The sequence below is a fragment of the Taudactylus pleione genome, unplaced genomic scaffold (genome assembly GCF_031769625.1).
Source record: "Taudactylus pleione unplaced genomic scaffold, aTauple2 ptg000070l, whole genome shotgun sequence".
Taxonomy (NCBI): domain Eukaryota; kingdom Metazoa; phylum Chordata; class Amphibia; order Anura; family Myobatrachidae; genus Taudactylus; species Taudactylus pleione.
In genome coordinates, this window is record NW_028284472.1 from 8,840,062 (window position 1) to 8,856,367 (window position 16,306).

General features: G+C 45.5%; 1 pseudogene across 1 annotated transcript in view; it reads left to right on the plus strand.

Annotated features, from left to right (window-relative positions):
• Nucleotides 1-16,062, plus strand: part of LOC148533748 (cytochrome P450 2C5-like) — a 44,958-nt pseudogene extending 28,896 nt beyond the window's left edge. Inside the window, exons 8-10 of the transcript XR_015877683.1 lie at nucleotides 9,675-9,859; nucleotides 14,703-14,844; nucleotides 15,802-16,062. The product of XR_015877683.1 is annotated as a cytochrome P450 2C5-like (transcript). The remainder of the gene's footprint in view (nucleotides 1-9,674; nucleotides 9,860-14,702; nucleotides 14,845-15,801) is intronic.
• Nucleotides 16,063-16,306: the final 244 nt, after the last annotated feature.

Consider the following 16,306-nt stretch of genomic DNA (forward strand, 5'->3'; position numbering starts at 1 on the left):
GGGTTATTAATATGGTGCAGAATAGCAAATTGCTAACGATTAGAGAAAATATGGCATAGGCAAACTAATGAAGATTGTAGGGTTATCCCACTAAAATAGGCCATAGTAATAACCATGGCCATAACTAAAGGTGTATATCCAATGCTGCTGACTAGGGTGCAAGGACAAGAGGCTGTCATTGCTGCTGCCCTAGTGAGACCTATCTCTTGCTTGTGGGGTGACTGGAGGGACATGCGGTGCATCCTTAGCAGTGTTCAGTTCTTGCACCCTGCTCCTGACACAACTCGTGCAGTTTCTCTTTTCTGCCTGGGTTGTTGCTCTCTGCTCCGGTGCATCTAGCACAGTCAGCTGATGCCACAAACTTCTGATATACAGACCAGAGTGTGATAGAAGCACCAGAGCAGAGAGTGACACCCCAGGCAGGAAAGAGGAACTGCACCGGTTGTGACTGGTGCAGGGTGCTAGAATGAAGACTATACTTAGGACTCATGTGGAGTCCATCTAACAGCTACTAGCCCCCTCTTCTGTGATGTCATGATGTCACATCCTGGGGGTGGAGGGCGGTTGGAGCTGGCCTAGCTCTGGCACTGTTAGTAAATATTATCATTATATATGCAATAGAAATGGTACCATCTGATTTAAAAAGAAAAGGACTCTTAGAGAGCTGAGTGTCTGGTGGCAGCTGTAAAGTTAAATAAAATATTATTATGCATAAAACAGGGATAAATGTATATGCTGATAATATAGCACAGGGATGCTGCCTGTATCATTTATCAAGGGGCTGCTGCCTCATTCAGGGGTGCTCTCCCCCCAGTGTAAACAACCCCAACACATTAATAAGTGTTTTGTGTGTGTGTACGTGTTAGCCACACTTATCAGCAACATAGCTGCGCAGGGGTGCTGCTTGTGTCGTTTATCAAGGGTCTGCTGCCTTGGTCAGGGGTGCTCTGCCCCAATTTTAAAAATATATTATTTTTTTGTGTGGTTGTGTGCGTTAGCTGCAACTTAGCTGCGCTATAATTGCTTGGTGACACTGCTGCAAGAACGCAGTGAGTATGGAGACAGTCACATGACAGGAGAGCAGGATCCACATACCAGTCTTGTAGCTGCCAGCAGCAGTCATGATGACGATGCAAGGCTGTCAACGTCATCTATGAAGGCCGATGCACCAGGCCTTAAGTCAGGCCATGTAAAATCAACTTTTACCCTGTTAAAGAAAAAAAAAATCAAAAGCCAAGTTAGCTTTAGAGAAACAAAAAATTGGCAATATACCATTCACTACATGAAGTGGCAAGGAAAGGATAAGGCCATGGCCTTTATTTATGACTGGTGGTTCTAGTTGTGATGATTGAAGCCCTTCTGCTTGTAGGAGAGGTCCAAAAAAAAATAAAATTGTTAAGACGAGTAAGACACCGGAACCAACTGTGTGCTCCAAAAAGTCACAGATCCCCGAGGAGAGTCCAATTGTGTCCGTGTGTGAGCCTGACCTTTCTAATACTATACTTGAAGAGGACCCTCCTTCCACCATTTGTGTGCCATCTACAAATGTGGGGATGAGCAGCGCAAGTCAACAAGCTGACATAGAAATTGATGATGCTTCTATGGAATTGCACCAGGAGGATGAGGAGGATATTTATGTAGTTGGCGATAACAACAGGGATGAATAGGATGTTGATGATGATGAGGGTGTTGATGGCGAGGATGTTTGTGTAAAAACTGTAAATCAGGCAACAGTTGTTGCCCATGGTGGGAAAAATCCCATTGTTGCCATGCCTGGGCAAAGGACCAAAAAAATCCACTTTTCCTGTATGGAATTATTTCCACCCAAATCATGACAACCTTTGCCAAGCCATTTGTAACCATTGCCAAGTAACAGTGAGTAGAGGTAAGGACCTTAACTATATAGGAACCTCCTCTCTGTTAAGTCACTTGCAGTGCATTCATCAAATTGGAAAGGGTATTTCAAATTCAAAAGCTTTGGGGACGAAAACCTAACATTAATCAGTCCAGTGTCACCTAGCTCCTTCTTTTTATCTGGATCCAAGTGCCTGCAATTTCCACCACCAACACATGCATCATCATCAACATCCTCATTCATGTTCGGAAGTAGTCCTGCATCCAAGTTGTTCCTCAGAAGGATCCTTGAGTGCTATGCCTGCTGCTGTTGCTGTGAGCGGATCTTCATCCCAGAAGGGGACCAGGAAGAATACTACTATTAGTAGTTCAAGCAAACAATTGACTGTCAAACAATCCTTTGCATTTGGGAGCAAATATGACAGCAGACACCCAGTTGCACAGAGGTTTACTGATGCCATAACAGCTTAGCTGGTATTAGATGTGCGTCCAGTATCCGCCATTAATGCAGTGGGTTTTAGACAGTTAATGGAGGTCCTGTGTCCCCGCTACAATGTCCCTTATAGATTTCACTTCTCTAGAATAGTACTTCCCAATCTGTACAAGGACATTAAAAAAAACATTATTAATGTCCTCCAAAATGCCATTGTGCCCACTGTCCACTTAACCACAGATATGTGGACAAGTGGGACAGTAAACTAAAGATTATATGATGATGTGACAGCCCACTGGGTAGGAATATTGCCTCCAACAGTGCAAACAGCAGCAGCAGCATCTAACAAATACCAGCTCATTCTGAGGCAGGCTACACTGTGTATCACTGGTTTCACTAAGAGGCATACCAGTGAGAACCTCTTAGAAAAACTCAGGGAAATCATTGCAAAATGGCTTACCCCACTTGAACTCTCCTCGGGATGTGTGGTTTCTGACAATGCCAGCACTATTGTGCGAGCATTACATGTGGGCGAACTGGAACACATCCCATGTTTTGCTCACTCAATTAATTTTGTGGTGCAACATTTAAAAAAAAATTACAGGGGCATGCAGGAGATGCTCTCGGTGGCCTGAAAGATCTCGGGAAATTTTCGACATTCAGCAACTGCATGTAGAAGATTGCAGCACCAGCAAGTACTGTTGAATTTGCCTTACCATCAGCTGAAGCAAGAGGTAGTAACTAGGTGGAATTCTACCCTCTATATGCTTCAGCGGATGGAGGATCAGAAAAACACCATCCAAGGCTACACTACGGCCTATGACGTAGAGCAAGGAGCAGGAATGCACCTTATTCAAGTGCAGTGGAGAATAATTTCCATGTTGTGCAAGGTTCTCAAACCCTTTGAACTTGCCAAATGCGAAGTTACTTCAGACACTGCCAGCTTGAGTCAGGTCATTCCCCTAATCAGACTTTTGCAAAAGCAGCTGAAGAAACTGAAGGAGGAGCTGAAATGTAGTGATTCCGCTAAGTATTTCGGTCTTGTAGATCAAGCCCTTCATTTCCTTCTATAGTATCCAAGGGTCGTCAATCTCTTGAAATCAGATAACTATATTTTGGCGACTATACTTGATCCTAGGTTTAAGTCATAACTTGTGCCTTTCTTTCCGACGGATATAAATCTGAAAAGATGCAAAGAGCTGTTGGTGAAAAAATTGTCAGCTCAAGTGGCACGTGACACGGCTCCTTCAGTTTCTGCAGCTGCCAGGAAAAACTTACATTTTCCTAAGAGACCCACTACTGGTGGTGGTGCAGATCAGTCAGCAAAAACTAATGACATCTGGTTGGGTCTGAAAGAACTGCCTACAGTGAGTGACATGTCTACCATGACTTTGTCTGAAATAGTTACCATTCAACTAATAGTTACAACTAATAGGCATGTCACACAGTCCGTTTCACTACTGGCAGGAAAAAGAGGCAATTTGGAGTCCCTTACACAAACTGGCTTTGCTTTACTTAAGTTGCCCATCCTCCAGTGTGTACTCCGAAAGAGTTTTCAGCAAAGCCAGGAACCTTGTCAGTGATTGGCGTAGGAGGTTACTTACCCAAAATGTGGAAAAGATCATGCGCCGCACGTGCACACTGGGCCACCATCGACCCACTTGCAAGTACTATGTGCTCGTGAGCGGGTCTGAATCAGGCCCTTAGTCTCCTGTCACCCAGTCGAGCTCCAGTTCTCCTGTCATTTGTGTTGTGTTATTCTGCTGTTTGTGTCATCCAGGCGGCACAGTTCGCTTATCGTCTACCTGCCGTTCATGCCATCTTGGCGGCATGGTTTGCATACCTGTCCTCTGCCGTTCGTGTCATCCAGGTGGCACGGACAGTACTCTGTGTCCAGAGTACGCAGCACAGCATCAGCTGCTTGTGTCAACCTGGCAGCACAGGCCGCACAACTGTGTCAGCTGCTTGTGTCAACCCAGTGACACAGGCCACACTCCAGCTTGGTCAGTACGCCATCCGGCGTACCAAAGCCAGTGACTTTATTATTGCACAGATCTTCATCTGCCACAACCTGCCAAGTTACTCCAGCCCTGAAGGCTGCTACACAGCCCAGAGGCTGCTACATGGCCCAAAGGCCACAACCTGCCAAGTTACTCCAGCCCTCAAGGCTGCTACCAGCCCATAGGCTGCTACACGGCCCAAAGGCCGCAACCTGCCAAGTTACTCCAGCCCTCAAGGCTGCTGCACAGCCCAGAGGCTGCTACCAAGCCCACAGGCTGCTACCGGCCCAAGGGCCACATCTCATCTATTGGCCCACAGGCTACAGCCAGCCATGTCATTTCCAGCCCTCAAGGCTGCTACTGGCCTAAAGGCCACATTTCATCTACTGGCCCACAGGCCATAGTCACTCTCCAACTCACCTGTACAAGCTGTTACACGGCCGCATCTAGCCAAGGAGATACCAGCCCTCAAGGCAGTTGTGGGACAATATCCTACAAATCATCTCAGGCTTAACACTATCAATTCTTCAGCCAGTGGCTGCACCAATTATCAAGCATCAACTCTTTTTACTTCAGCCAGTGGCTGCGCCAACTATCAACTATCTATTCTTCAGCCAGTGGCTGCACAAATTATCAAGTATCAACTCTTCTTACTTCAGCCAGTGGCTGCGCCAACTATCAACTATCAAATCTTCAGCCAGTGGCTGCACCATCTATCAAGTATCAACTCTTCTTACTTCAGCCAGTGGTGCACCAACTATCAACTATCATTCTTAGTTCAGCCAGTGGCTGCACCAATTATCAAGTATCAACTCTTCTCACTTCAGCCAGTGGCTGCGCCAACTATCAACTATCAATTCTTACTTCAGCCAGTGGCTGCACCAATTATCACCTATCAATTCCTCCTTTAGTCAGTGACTGTATCAATTATCAATTCTTCAATCCTCAAAGGGTACCCCAACCATCATCTTTGCACAGTTTTCAACTCTATATATCACCCAGTTTTTATTCCGCCTAGGAATCGTGACAGCCAGCTAGCTGGATGCAACCTTTTGGCCATTAACTAGATGAAAATATCACTATTGTGAGCTGTGAGGTGGTCAAAATTGTCTGGAAATGAGCAGAAATAAATGTTATTGAGGTTAATAATACTGTAGGAACAAAAACAGGCCCATTTTATGTGAATTTAGATGTTTTTATGATTTAAAAAAAAAAATAAATCCCCAAAACCAAAACGAAAAAACAAAACACGGAAGTATGGTTTTGGCAAAACCAATCCAGATCCAAAACCAGAGGAGATACAGATGCAAAATCAAAACCAAATCACGGGGTTCGGCATATAGCTCTAATCTTAACACCCCTCCCTGGTGCCTAAACCTAATTCCCCCCCTAGTGCCTAAATCTAACTTCCCTCTGCCCGCACCCTAACCTCCCTCTCCGATGCCTAACCCTCCCCCTAGTGCATAACCCTAAACCCACTAGCTAATGCTACCCTCCGCCTGCACCCTGATACTTACCTTTGGGATGCCAACATCGGGATACTGGTGCCAGGATCCCGACCTGTCTGGATTTTGGCGCCGGTATTAAGACCATTGGCATCCTGCATTCCGGGATGCCGGCTACATCCCCTATATTGCTGCAATAGCAATTGTCTATATATCGGTCTTTTACTTGATCTTATAAATGATGTACAGCTGAATCAATGCTTCTATGTTTTTGCACCACACCAGCACTGCTGCAACTTGTGGTGATTTGTATACTTAATTATCGAAGACCAGTTGGGGCTGGATAATGAATAAGTCCTCATGAGTGGTGCACTGTGAACTATGATGACTTTGATGTAGATATAATTAGGACTATCATGTATAACAGTCAGCATTATATTCTATTAATGTAACATTTTAGATATTGTTATTCAAATTATATGAATTTTTAATTGACAGATATTGTATTTCTCAAGAAATATGGACTGTATGGGCTGGGACACAATGTACCATATGCCCCCCCCTCCCCCCTCCCAGGGCAGGTGCAACTCTAGTGATCCAGGACCACTCTGTTCTATGGGCCTGATTCAGCAGCATATGCAATTACGATCGCAGCTGCAATTTCTTAAAAAATGCAGCTGCGAAAATATGCTAATGCTTGCCAAAGCTCAGCCGGCATAGGAATGCCCACTGCTGTCTTCTCACATCCGTCCAACCTCGCTTTTCTGTGTATAGATCGGTACCATCGACGTACATCGGCCAGCCACGCTGCATTTACAGCGGTCTGGCCAGCCGCAGAAACTACAAGCCTCGTCGCACGCAGTGGGTACTCAAGCTGCGTATGCACTCGCAGTGGCTAATTTATGAGAGGCACGCCTGCATTTTTCTGACCACTCCCCCGTCGCCAACCCCAAACGCTGCCAGTCTGTCACTCACTCTGTAATGGATGGCTGGGTGCGCCCGTAATCGCTGTACGATTGCTGCACATGCGCAGTGCAGCTTGTACGCATGCGCAATAACAATTGTTCGACTGCGGGCCTGGTACCTCTCCTCTATCACTGCAATGTCTTGATGAAAGCGCTCTCCTTGTTTCTCGAGATTAGCAAGTTGCTACGACTGGCGGCAATTTGATAACTGGCAACTCTGAACGGTATGCAGTCGGCAACCCGACTGTCTAATCCCGGCAATAGTAAAATGACAGGCATCGAAATCCTGACGCTTGTCATTTTACCTATGCCGGGAGCCCGACGCCCGGCATACCGATCGAAGGTAAGCCGGGCGCCAGTCGCGGACGGCAGCGGGGGGGGAGGGTTATGTTAGGGGTTCCGGGGGGACTTAGGGTTAGGCACCCCCCGGGATGCTTAGGTTTAGGCTGCGGGGAAGGGGGGATTAGGTTTATGCACTTACAGAGAGGGTTAGGGTTATGCACTTTGGGGGGTGGTTAGGGTTAGGCACTCCTAAGGGAGGGTTAGGGTTGGGGGGGTTAAGTTAGTGAATAGGAAATACTCAACTGCTGGGATCTTCACTGCTGGTCTTCCAGCGTCGGGATTCGAACCAATCCCCCTTGTACAGGGAGAGAGAGAGGGGGGGGAGATTAAGTTGTGCTGGTATATCGCTGCTCGCTGCTCCAGGTAGGCTGCCTTGAGCTCGCTTAGTGAATAGTTTTACAATATGAAAATAAAGTGCGAGAATCACCCAAACAGGTTTTGCTACATTGGAGGACAATATGAGAGGAGTGCCTGGCTCGCATTCAAGACCATCATCACAAACATTATAGGCAACCATTGAAGCCCAGATTAAAAACATGTTATGGAGGAACTCCTGCATATCTTCCAGGCTCTTGGTGCACGTATGTCCAGAAGATTTCCTAAGCTCGCATTTAGACTACTTTCCTGGAAACTGCAGCTATCTCAGCATGGAGCAAGGAGAGCACTTTTATCTAAACATTCGAGAGAGGAGAGAGGTACCAGGGCCGTTGGGATGTGAATATGCTTACAGACTATTGCCGGTGCCTCAACAGAGATGTTCCAGGTGCAAAACGCACACAAAAGTCTTTGATTCAGACCCACTCGCAAAGCTGCATTCGCCCACAGCCACACAACTCAAAGTATGCAAATTCTGCGATCGCACGGCAAGACATTAGTACACCCACTATGTCTGTGTGGGCTGTATTAAGGACGCCCACCAGCCAGACATAAGACACCCACTTTCCCTTAGCAACATACCGTCATCTCCAGGAAGTGTATAAGACAATCGGTAACATCGAGAACCATCGAAGGCATACACAGCACTTGCAGGCCCGCTGAGAGCCGCGGCGGGCCCGGGTAATAGGGGGCGTGGCCTAATCGCTGGAGGCGTGGCCACGCCCCCTTCCTGAATAAAAAAAAAGATTTGCAGCTCCGCTTCCGCTGGGGAGGGGGGCGCTCTGGGCCCCCTCAGCCCTGCTCAAAGCAAGGGAGGGCGCGATCAGTGTGATCGCTCCCCCCCACAGGCATAGGAGACTGCTTGTGGCTGCTGCTCAGCAGCCACAAGCAGTCTTCACTGCAGCTCTGAGGGAGGGGGAGTGTCGCCGGGCCCCTCAGGAAGCCCGGCCCCAGTAATCTGTACCCACTCCCCCCCCCTCTCGGCTCCCCTGAGCACTTGTGGTTGACACTACCCTCCCACAAGCACTGCGAGTGCTGCAGTATGTTAAACAGCCAGGTGATGTGTACTATGACGCTGCCTCTTAATTATGTACAATCTAGGAACGGCGTTAAGATGCTCAGACACGCCTGCGTTCACAGAACCACAACCCTGTTTCCTTCAGCCACCCCCTGTTACCACCCACAAATGCCTCGTCCTGTCACTCAATCTGGCAAGGCATCTTTGCTTCCCGTGTGATTGCTTCCTGATCACAGTGATTGGTTCGTGCACGCGCACTGCGGCTTTTACGCATGCGCAGATAGCTAACATCAGCCTGCAACATGCGAACGCAGCTTTGCGAGTGGGTCTGAATCGGACCCTAAGTGAGTTATATTTTTAATTCATCATCCACTACATATAAAAGATCACCTAGGAAAACCTTTACCTCAGAACAAAAAATTTTAAACGCAGACCAGTGTTATAGTTCTTAGACACAAAGGGCCTGATTCAGACCCACTCGCGAGCGGCTGTCCGCTCGCATGTGGGTCGATGTTCTGCACTGAGCATGCGCACGACGGAGGGAGCTCCGTCGTGCGCATGCACCAGACGCGACGAGCGAAGGACTTTCCTTTGCTCGTTGTATCTGATCAAAGGGGGCGTGCTGTTGATTGACAGCACGCCCCCTTTGGTGGGCGTGCCGGGGGCGTGCCTCCCTGACGGGGGCGTTCCTAAGGGAACGCCTACCGTCAGAAGCCGGCCCACTGACATCACTAGTGATGTCAGTGGGAGTGATTTTGGCTCTGATAGAGCCAAAATCACTCCGGGCCTTGCGGTTGAAAACCTCAACCGCAGGCTCCGGCTCGCACTTTCGATGGTCGCGATGGTCAAGACCATCGCGGCCATCAAACTGCACGCTCGTATAGGCTGTGGGTTATGACCCACAGCTATACGAGCGTCCAGGAGGACGCTCCATAGTTATGGAGGACGGCCCTCATTCAGAGCGTGCGCTCTGCTCAGAGCGTGCGCTCTGCTCAGAGCGTACGGCTCTGAATGAGGGCCAAAGATTTTTCGTATATATTTCATTACACATTTAAACCGCATTCCCATAAGATAAGCCACACCTGACGTTTTTTTTGTCACAGCTATTTTGCCATTGCAGTGCGCTGTACTCGATTACATTTGCCCTCTAGGCTAAAAGTTGCCAGACAGCCCCGGATTGGGGATCTAGGCTGTAAATATGCTATAGGAATTAAAATGTATACAATTTCTCTGTGTTGACAGAAAAAGTGCAAAATGAAATTGACAGAGTGATTGGATCAGCTCAGCCACAGACAGAGCACAGGAAACAATTGCCGTACACAGACGCCGTCATTCATTAGATTCAACGGTTTGGTGACATTGCACCCAATAATGTCCCACATGCAACTACTCAGGACATCACCTTCAGGGGCTATTTTCTTCCAAAGGTGGGTTTCATGTCAAGGAGGTGCAGTCAAGGGAGGCAGGGGAGGTCATACTTCTTATATTTGATACAAAAATTATTAGAATAATATGAAGAAGATGTTTATAACTTATAAATATCTTCTTTGTTTATTGTAATCATTTTATAGTTAACACTCACCAGCTTTGTGGAGCTCTCTGGGACTGCAGGGAGATTAGAGATGAGGCAGAAACAGCTCAGCCTCAATTCTGTATTGTCAGATACTGCTTGCTGTCTGGGGAAGGGGTCACACAACTTGCAGTAAGCTGCACAGAAAAAGAGCTAATAGAGGCATGCCTCTGAGCATGGGGGGTGTCTTGAGCACTGATGGACACCTTGGATGTGTCATGTGATCAGGAAGTGCACTGCAGTGTTTACAGATCAGAGCACATTCAGAGAAGACACAGTGATGCAGGTAGGAGAATCAATGGGCACTGAAGCTTAGTGTAGTGAGGGGAGAGTTACAGTGAGTAGGGGGTGAGACAGGCTCCAAGCACTCAGACCCATCTCCATGTCTGCCTCCCCAACCATTGACCTCACTGTATATCACGGTTTTTAATATTTGTAAGTGCATATCATAAAGTTGCAGTTAATAATGGTTGTTTAGAACAGTATTCATAAAAAATGTATAGTTGCACAAAACATATAAAATTAAACACACACCCACACTCACAATATTTAAAAAAGTGTTTAAGTAAAAAACATTGTAGCGACTACGATAATGGCTCTATATGAGTAACTCAGCATGTAGAGGGATGAGTACAGTATATAAGGTTCTCCTCACCTCTCTTTACAAACAGTGGACAAGTTGCCAAGTGGTCAACCAATTAGTTCCTAGCTAGCATTTATTAAGTACATTCTATAAAATGTTAGCCAGAAGCTGATTGATTACTATGGGCAACATCTCCACTTTAGAAGGTTTGATATATCTCCCTCTAACTGTATTAAAGAAGATCGTATCAAGGAAGCAAGGTATAAACCATGGCCTGGAGGTCGCCATGGTGGTGATGGTGTTGGAGTACTTCTATCCTCCAGTTACTATTTCCAGCTCATACCATCTAATCCATCCCTCTCATTCTGTACATTTGAAGAGTCATGCTATTCAACTCTTCCAATCGGTTTACCTTCAAGTAGCAGTCATTTATCGTCACCCTGGCCATACCTCCAAATTCCTTGACTACTTTCCTTCCTGGCTCCCCCACTTCCTTTTCCCTCCAGACCTCCCCACCCTTATCTTAGGTGACTTCAACATCCTTACCCTCACTTCATCATTTGATCTCTCCCAATGGGCATCCTCATCCTAACATGAGAGTGGACACTCACTTGATCTGGTCTTCAATCACTACTGTAACATTTCTGATTACACCACTTCTTTATTCCCCTCTCTCACTATCACCTTCTCTCTTCTAACCTATTTCTTTCTCTGTCTCCACATCTACCTCCTAAGACTACCATCACTGAGCGTAACATTGAGGCTATTGACACCATTTCCTTATCCTCCCTGCTCAACGTTGTTGCTCACAGACTCACTACTCACCATCGAGATCCATACCTCAACCCTGGCATTCCAAATGCACCGGATACCTGCAAAAGTGTTTATGAACCACCGGGCAACAGTGGAGGTATTCACAATCTAAGATAGACTTCCTCCATTTCAAAATTGCTCTCATCCTACAGTGCTGCCCTCTCCCTCTCTAATCATTCATATTTCAAAAGCCTCACCTCCTCTCAGTCTTCAAATTCCAAGAGTCTCTTTGCCACTTTTAACTCCCTCCTCTGTCCAGCCCCTATTTGCCTCCACTCCTCATTTTGTGCCTTTGACTTTACCATCTACTTTACATCTAAAATTGACTCCATATGTCAAGGCATGACATCCCCCCAGACCCTCAGCACTTCACTCCCTCCTTTCCCAGACCACCCTCACCATCAATCTTACTAACTATGACATATGTATCCCATGTATCTGGAGAGGAAGTCATGTATGTCATCTGGTCCTCCCCACCTTCCACTTCACCCTTGACTGTATCTCCTCCTGCCTCCCCCGCTACCTCTCTCCTGCCTGTTCCCACCTTGCCCACCTCCTCAATCTCTCCCTCTCATCAGACACTGTTCTTTCTGCATTCAAGCGTGCACTTTTCTCCCCCATTCTTAAAAAACCTACCCTTGATTCTAATACAATCTCCAACTACCCACCCACCTCTCTACTCTCTTTTGCCTCCAAATTCATTAAGTGTATTGTTTGCAACCACCTTTCTTTTCTCCCACTCTCTGCTTGAACCATTTCAGTCTGGCTGCCATCCTTTCCACTCCACTGAAACTGCCTTCACGAAAGTCAGCAATGACCTCGTTCTGCCAAATCCAATGGCCACTACTCTATGCTAAATCTCCTCTCTACTCTTTTATTCTTGACACTGTAGACCACCCTCTCATCATGCATTCTTCACTCCCTTGGTCTACATGATACTGCCCTCTCATGGCTGTCCTCCTGCCTCTGTGACCCTTCATTCTATGTCTTCTCTCATGACTTCCCTCCTACTTCCACTAATTGTAGGTGTCCCCCAAGGTTCTGTTCTTGAACCTCTCCTTTTCTCCCCCTATATGTGCTTTTTAGGTGAACTCATTAGCTCTTTTGGCCTTCAATATCATCTCTATGCTGATGATACTCAGATCTAGCTTTCCTCCCCTGACCTTATCCCAATTTTTCTCATTCATATCTCCAACTGTCTCTCTGCTATCTCTTCCTGGATGTCCCAGCATTTTCTTAAATTTAACATGTCTAAGACTGAGATGATCATTTTCAACCCTCCCACAGAACCTCACTTCCCACAATTTCATTACCTATTGACAGGAGTTGGAGTTATCCTTGACTCCTCCCTCTCCTTCAAACCACACATTCATTATATTTTGCAGTCCAGCAATTTCCATTTAGTATTTTTCCCGGATCAGACCCTTTCTCACCCTGGAAGTTATGAACGACCCTCATCCACTCACTGGCCACCTCCAGATTGAATTAATGTAACCTCTTCCTATCTGGCTTCTCTGACCCTCACCTCTCTCCACCGTCCTCAATGCTGCTGCTTTGCTCATCTCCCTCTCCATTTGTTCTACAACTGCTTTCTCGCTCCTCCAAGCCCTACACTGGCTCCCCCTCCCCTTCAGAATCCAATTCACCCTCACCCAATCCTTTCTCATTTACATCTCTGACCTCATCTCCCTTCACACACCTGCCCACCCACTTCGCTCCTGCAACTGATTTATTCCTCTCACTCAAAGATTTTGCAGGTGTGCTGCTCCCTACCTCTGTAATTCTTTTCCTCTCTCTATCAGACTCTTCACCTCTCTACAAATCTTCAAATGGGCTCTCAAGACCCACTTCTTCATGAAAACCTTCCAGCTCCCATTCAACCCCACTGCTCTATGAACCTTCTTCACTGTCTACCCCATCCGTGTCATCCTTGTCTGTTTGCCCCTCCCTTTTAGAATGTAAGATACCACGAGCAGGGCCCTCTTCCCTCATGTGCTTCTCTTAGCTTTATTTACACTTTCTTTTACTCCTAACTCCATACAACGGCATCTTACACTTGGTTGCTGATGCTCTGCTGCTTATTTTAGTGTTATGATTCCTAATGCAGCAAAGTATATAAACCATGTCCTCGTCCTGCATTGTTTGGTACTGGTAATAACTGTTTTCTTGTGTACTCATTTGCTTAATGTACTTTGTAAGGCTCTGTGGAACCCTTGAGGCATTATATAAATAAAGTATATTAATAATAATATTAATAACTATAATAACCTCCAAATAAAAATTTTATAAAATCATTTGTACTTTATAGTTCACATTAGGTGGGATAATTTTCCACCATTTGTTTTACAGATATTTTTGTAGGCTCCATTTTAACTGAATTAGTCCTACCAAATAGCTCTCTTTTCTACTTTGAATTTTAATTTCATTACAAGAAATACAGTCCAGTTTTTATTAGTCAAAATCTACAGGGTTCCTTTACTGCACATGTACAGTATGTGATCACCATATGAAAACACTCTTTGGGACCAGTGTGATTTGGGTTTATAGGATCAGTCAAAGACTTAGGGTCTCATTCAGAGCCGCTCGTAAGCGGCCGTTCGCTCATCTGCGCATGCGTACGGTTTGTAATACGCATGCGCGAACCAGTCAGTGCGGCCGAAAAATGTTTGTTCGCTATATAGCGAATGCCTGCTATTTTGAGTGGCAGGAGGAGGCGTATGTGGGTGGTAACAGGGGAATGTGCTTGAAATGAAAACGGGGAGTGGAATTCAGAACGCAGGCGTGCTTAAAGGTCAAAACGGGCGTTTTAAGGGTGTGCATAATTAATACAGCATCGTCATTGACCACGTCACTTGGTTGTTTTATAGTCTGAACTGCTCGCAATATAGTGGTAGGAAAAACCAACCACAAAAATAGCGAGCAGTTCATACGCTGTTCGATGTACTCGATTAATCTATTAAATAGCGGACATGACATATGGTGCGAGCGGCCAGGGGGCATCTTTTTCAAAATTACGACCGCAAGTTTTGTTCGCTCATTCAGACAAAGAGGCGTGAACAGACCGCAAAGAGCGAACAGTTCATTTGAATAGCCACTCCTTTTTGTGAACGAACGACCGCAAATAGCATCCTGCTCTGAATCAGGGCATTAATCTGCCCAATGTGTCAATCCACATATGTGACAATAACCTAATCTTTCAGCCGATGGAGTGGTCAGATATGGGCTCTGTATAAAGTGTTCTCATTTTTTCATTTTGTTCATCAGTTACATAATGGACAACTTGTAAATGACTGTTTTCCCCCAGGGAACCACTGTGATGCCAATACTGTCCTCTGCACTAAAAGATGCCACCTACTTTAAGAAACCAGAAGAGTTTTACCCAGAACATTTTCTCACCCCAGAAGGACATTTCAAGATTAATGAAGCATTCATACCATTCTCTATGGGTAAGACTACTTCTGATCAGATTTTTGGTCACTTGTAAATGTTACTTGACTGGTCCTTGGTCAGTAGCACAGATTGGTGAAAATAACTTGGAATGTAAGGATTTACAAACAGTTTGTTACACAATGATCAAATTGTTTGACTTACTGTACCTTGCCATTTGCCACAGGTCAGGATTTATGTCTAACCTTGTTTGAGAACCATACACTGACATCACCATCATGCACTATATCAGCTGATAGAATTCTTCTAGTGATAGTGCTACTGTCTCAGCTGACCTTTAGCAGCCTATCATGGACTTGCAGCAGATTCATACCCCCTGTAAGAACTCCCACTAGTGCCAGAGCAAAGAGTTGCTTCCTTGTGTTAACTGCTATTCTGTGGCTCCTTTGTGCAGTAAACCATTACTGTTATCTGGCCCCATATCTACAGTTGCTGTTTCCTCGTGATTCCTGTGTCCTGTACCGATGAATTCTGGTTAGAGGATTATCAAGTCTTCACAGTGTACTCATACAGAAAACATCTCAGTTGCTGCCTATTCTCCAGCCCAGTGCAATCACCAACTGCACTGATTAGAGGATTCCTTGGTGATTTAACCAATTCTTTGGTGGTTTAACTCTCAGCCTGTGCTGTAATAACACTAGTGACAATCCTAACGGTGTCCCTAACGCTAATGACAATCCTAACGGTAACCCTAACTTTGAAATGAAATGTATAGTGAATAAGGCTGGAACTGTGCATATTGTCAACAATGTTTTCATACAATAACATGTTTAATACAAAGAATATTCTTCTCTTTAATAAGTAAACTCTTCAGAAATAGTTGGATATGTTTCTGTTGGTCAGACTGGTAACAGAATAGTAGAAATAAATACTGTAAACTACTTGCTAAATGCAATGGGGGGAAGACCCTCTAGCAGTTATATTGTATTAATGTCTCCTGTTGTTGTCTGTCCCAGGTAAAAGAAGCTGTGTTGGGGAAAATATGGCTAAAATGGAGATTTTTCTGTTCTTCACAACACTGCTGCAGAACTTCACATTCCAGGCTCCTCCCGGAGCGCAGCTGGACCTCACCCCTGCATTTGGGTCTACTAACGCCCCCAAACCTCATGAGATCTGTGCTATACCTCGCAGATAGAACGTGCTTTCAGACAAACTCATTTGAAAATACTGTATGTCCTGTTTGTCTAGAATTGTAACATCTAATTTTAACTAACAGTATCTGATATTCATATTTTAGAAGGTAATCATTACTAATGTCATCCAGCACTAATGTCATACAGGACTAATGTCATACAGGACTAATGTCATACAGCACTAATGTCATACAGGACTAATGTCATACAGCACTAATGTCATACAGGACTAATGTCATCCAGCACTAATGTCATACAGGACTAATGTCATACAGCACTAATGTCATAAAGCACTAAAGTCATACAGCACTAATGTCATACAGCACTA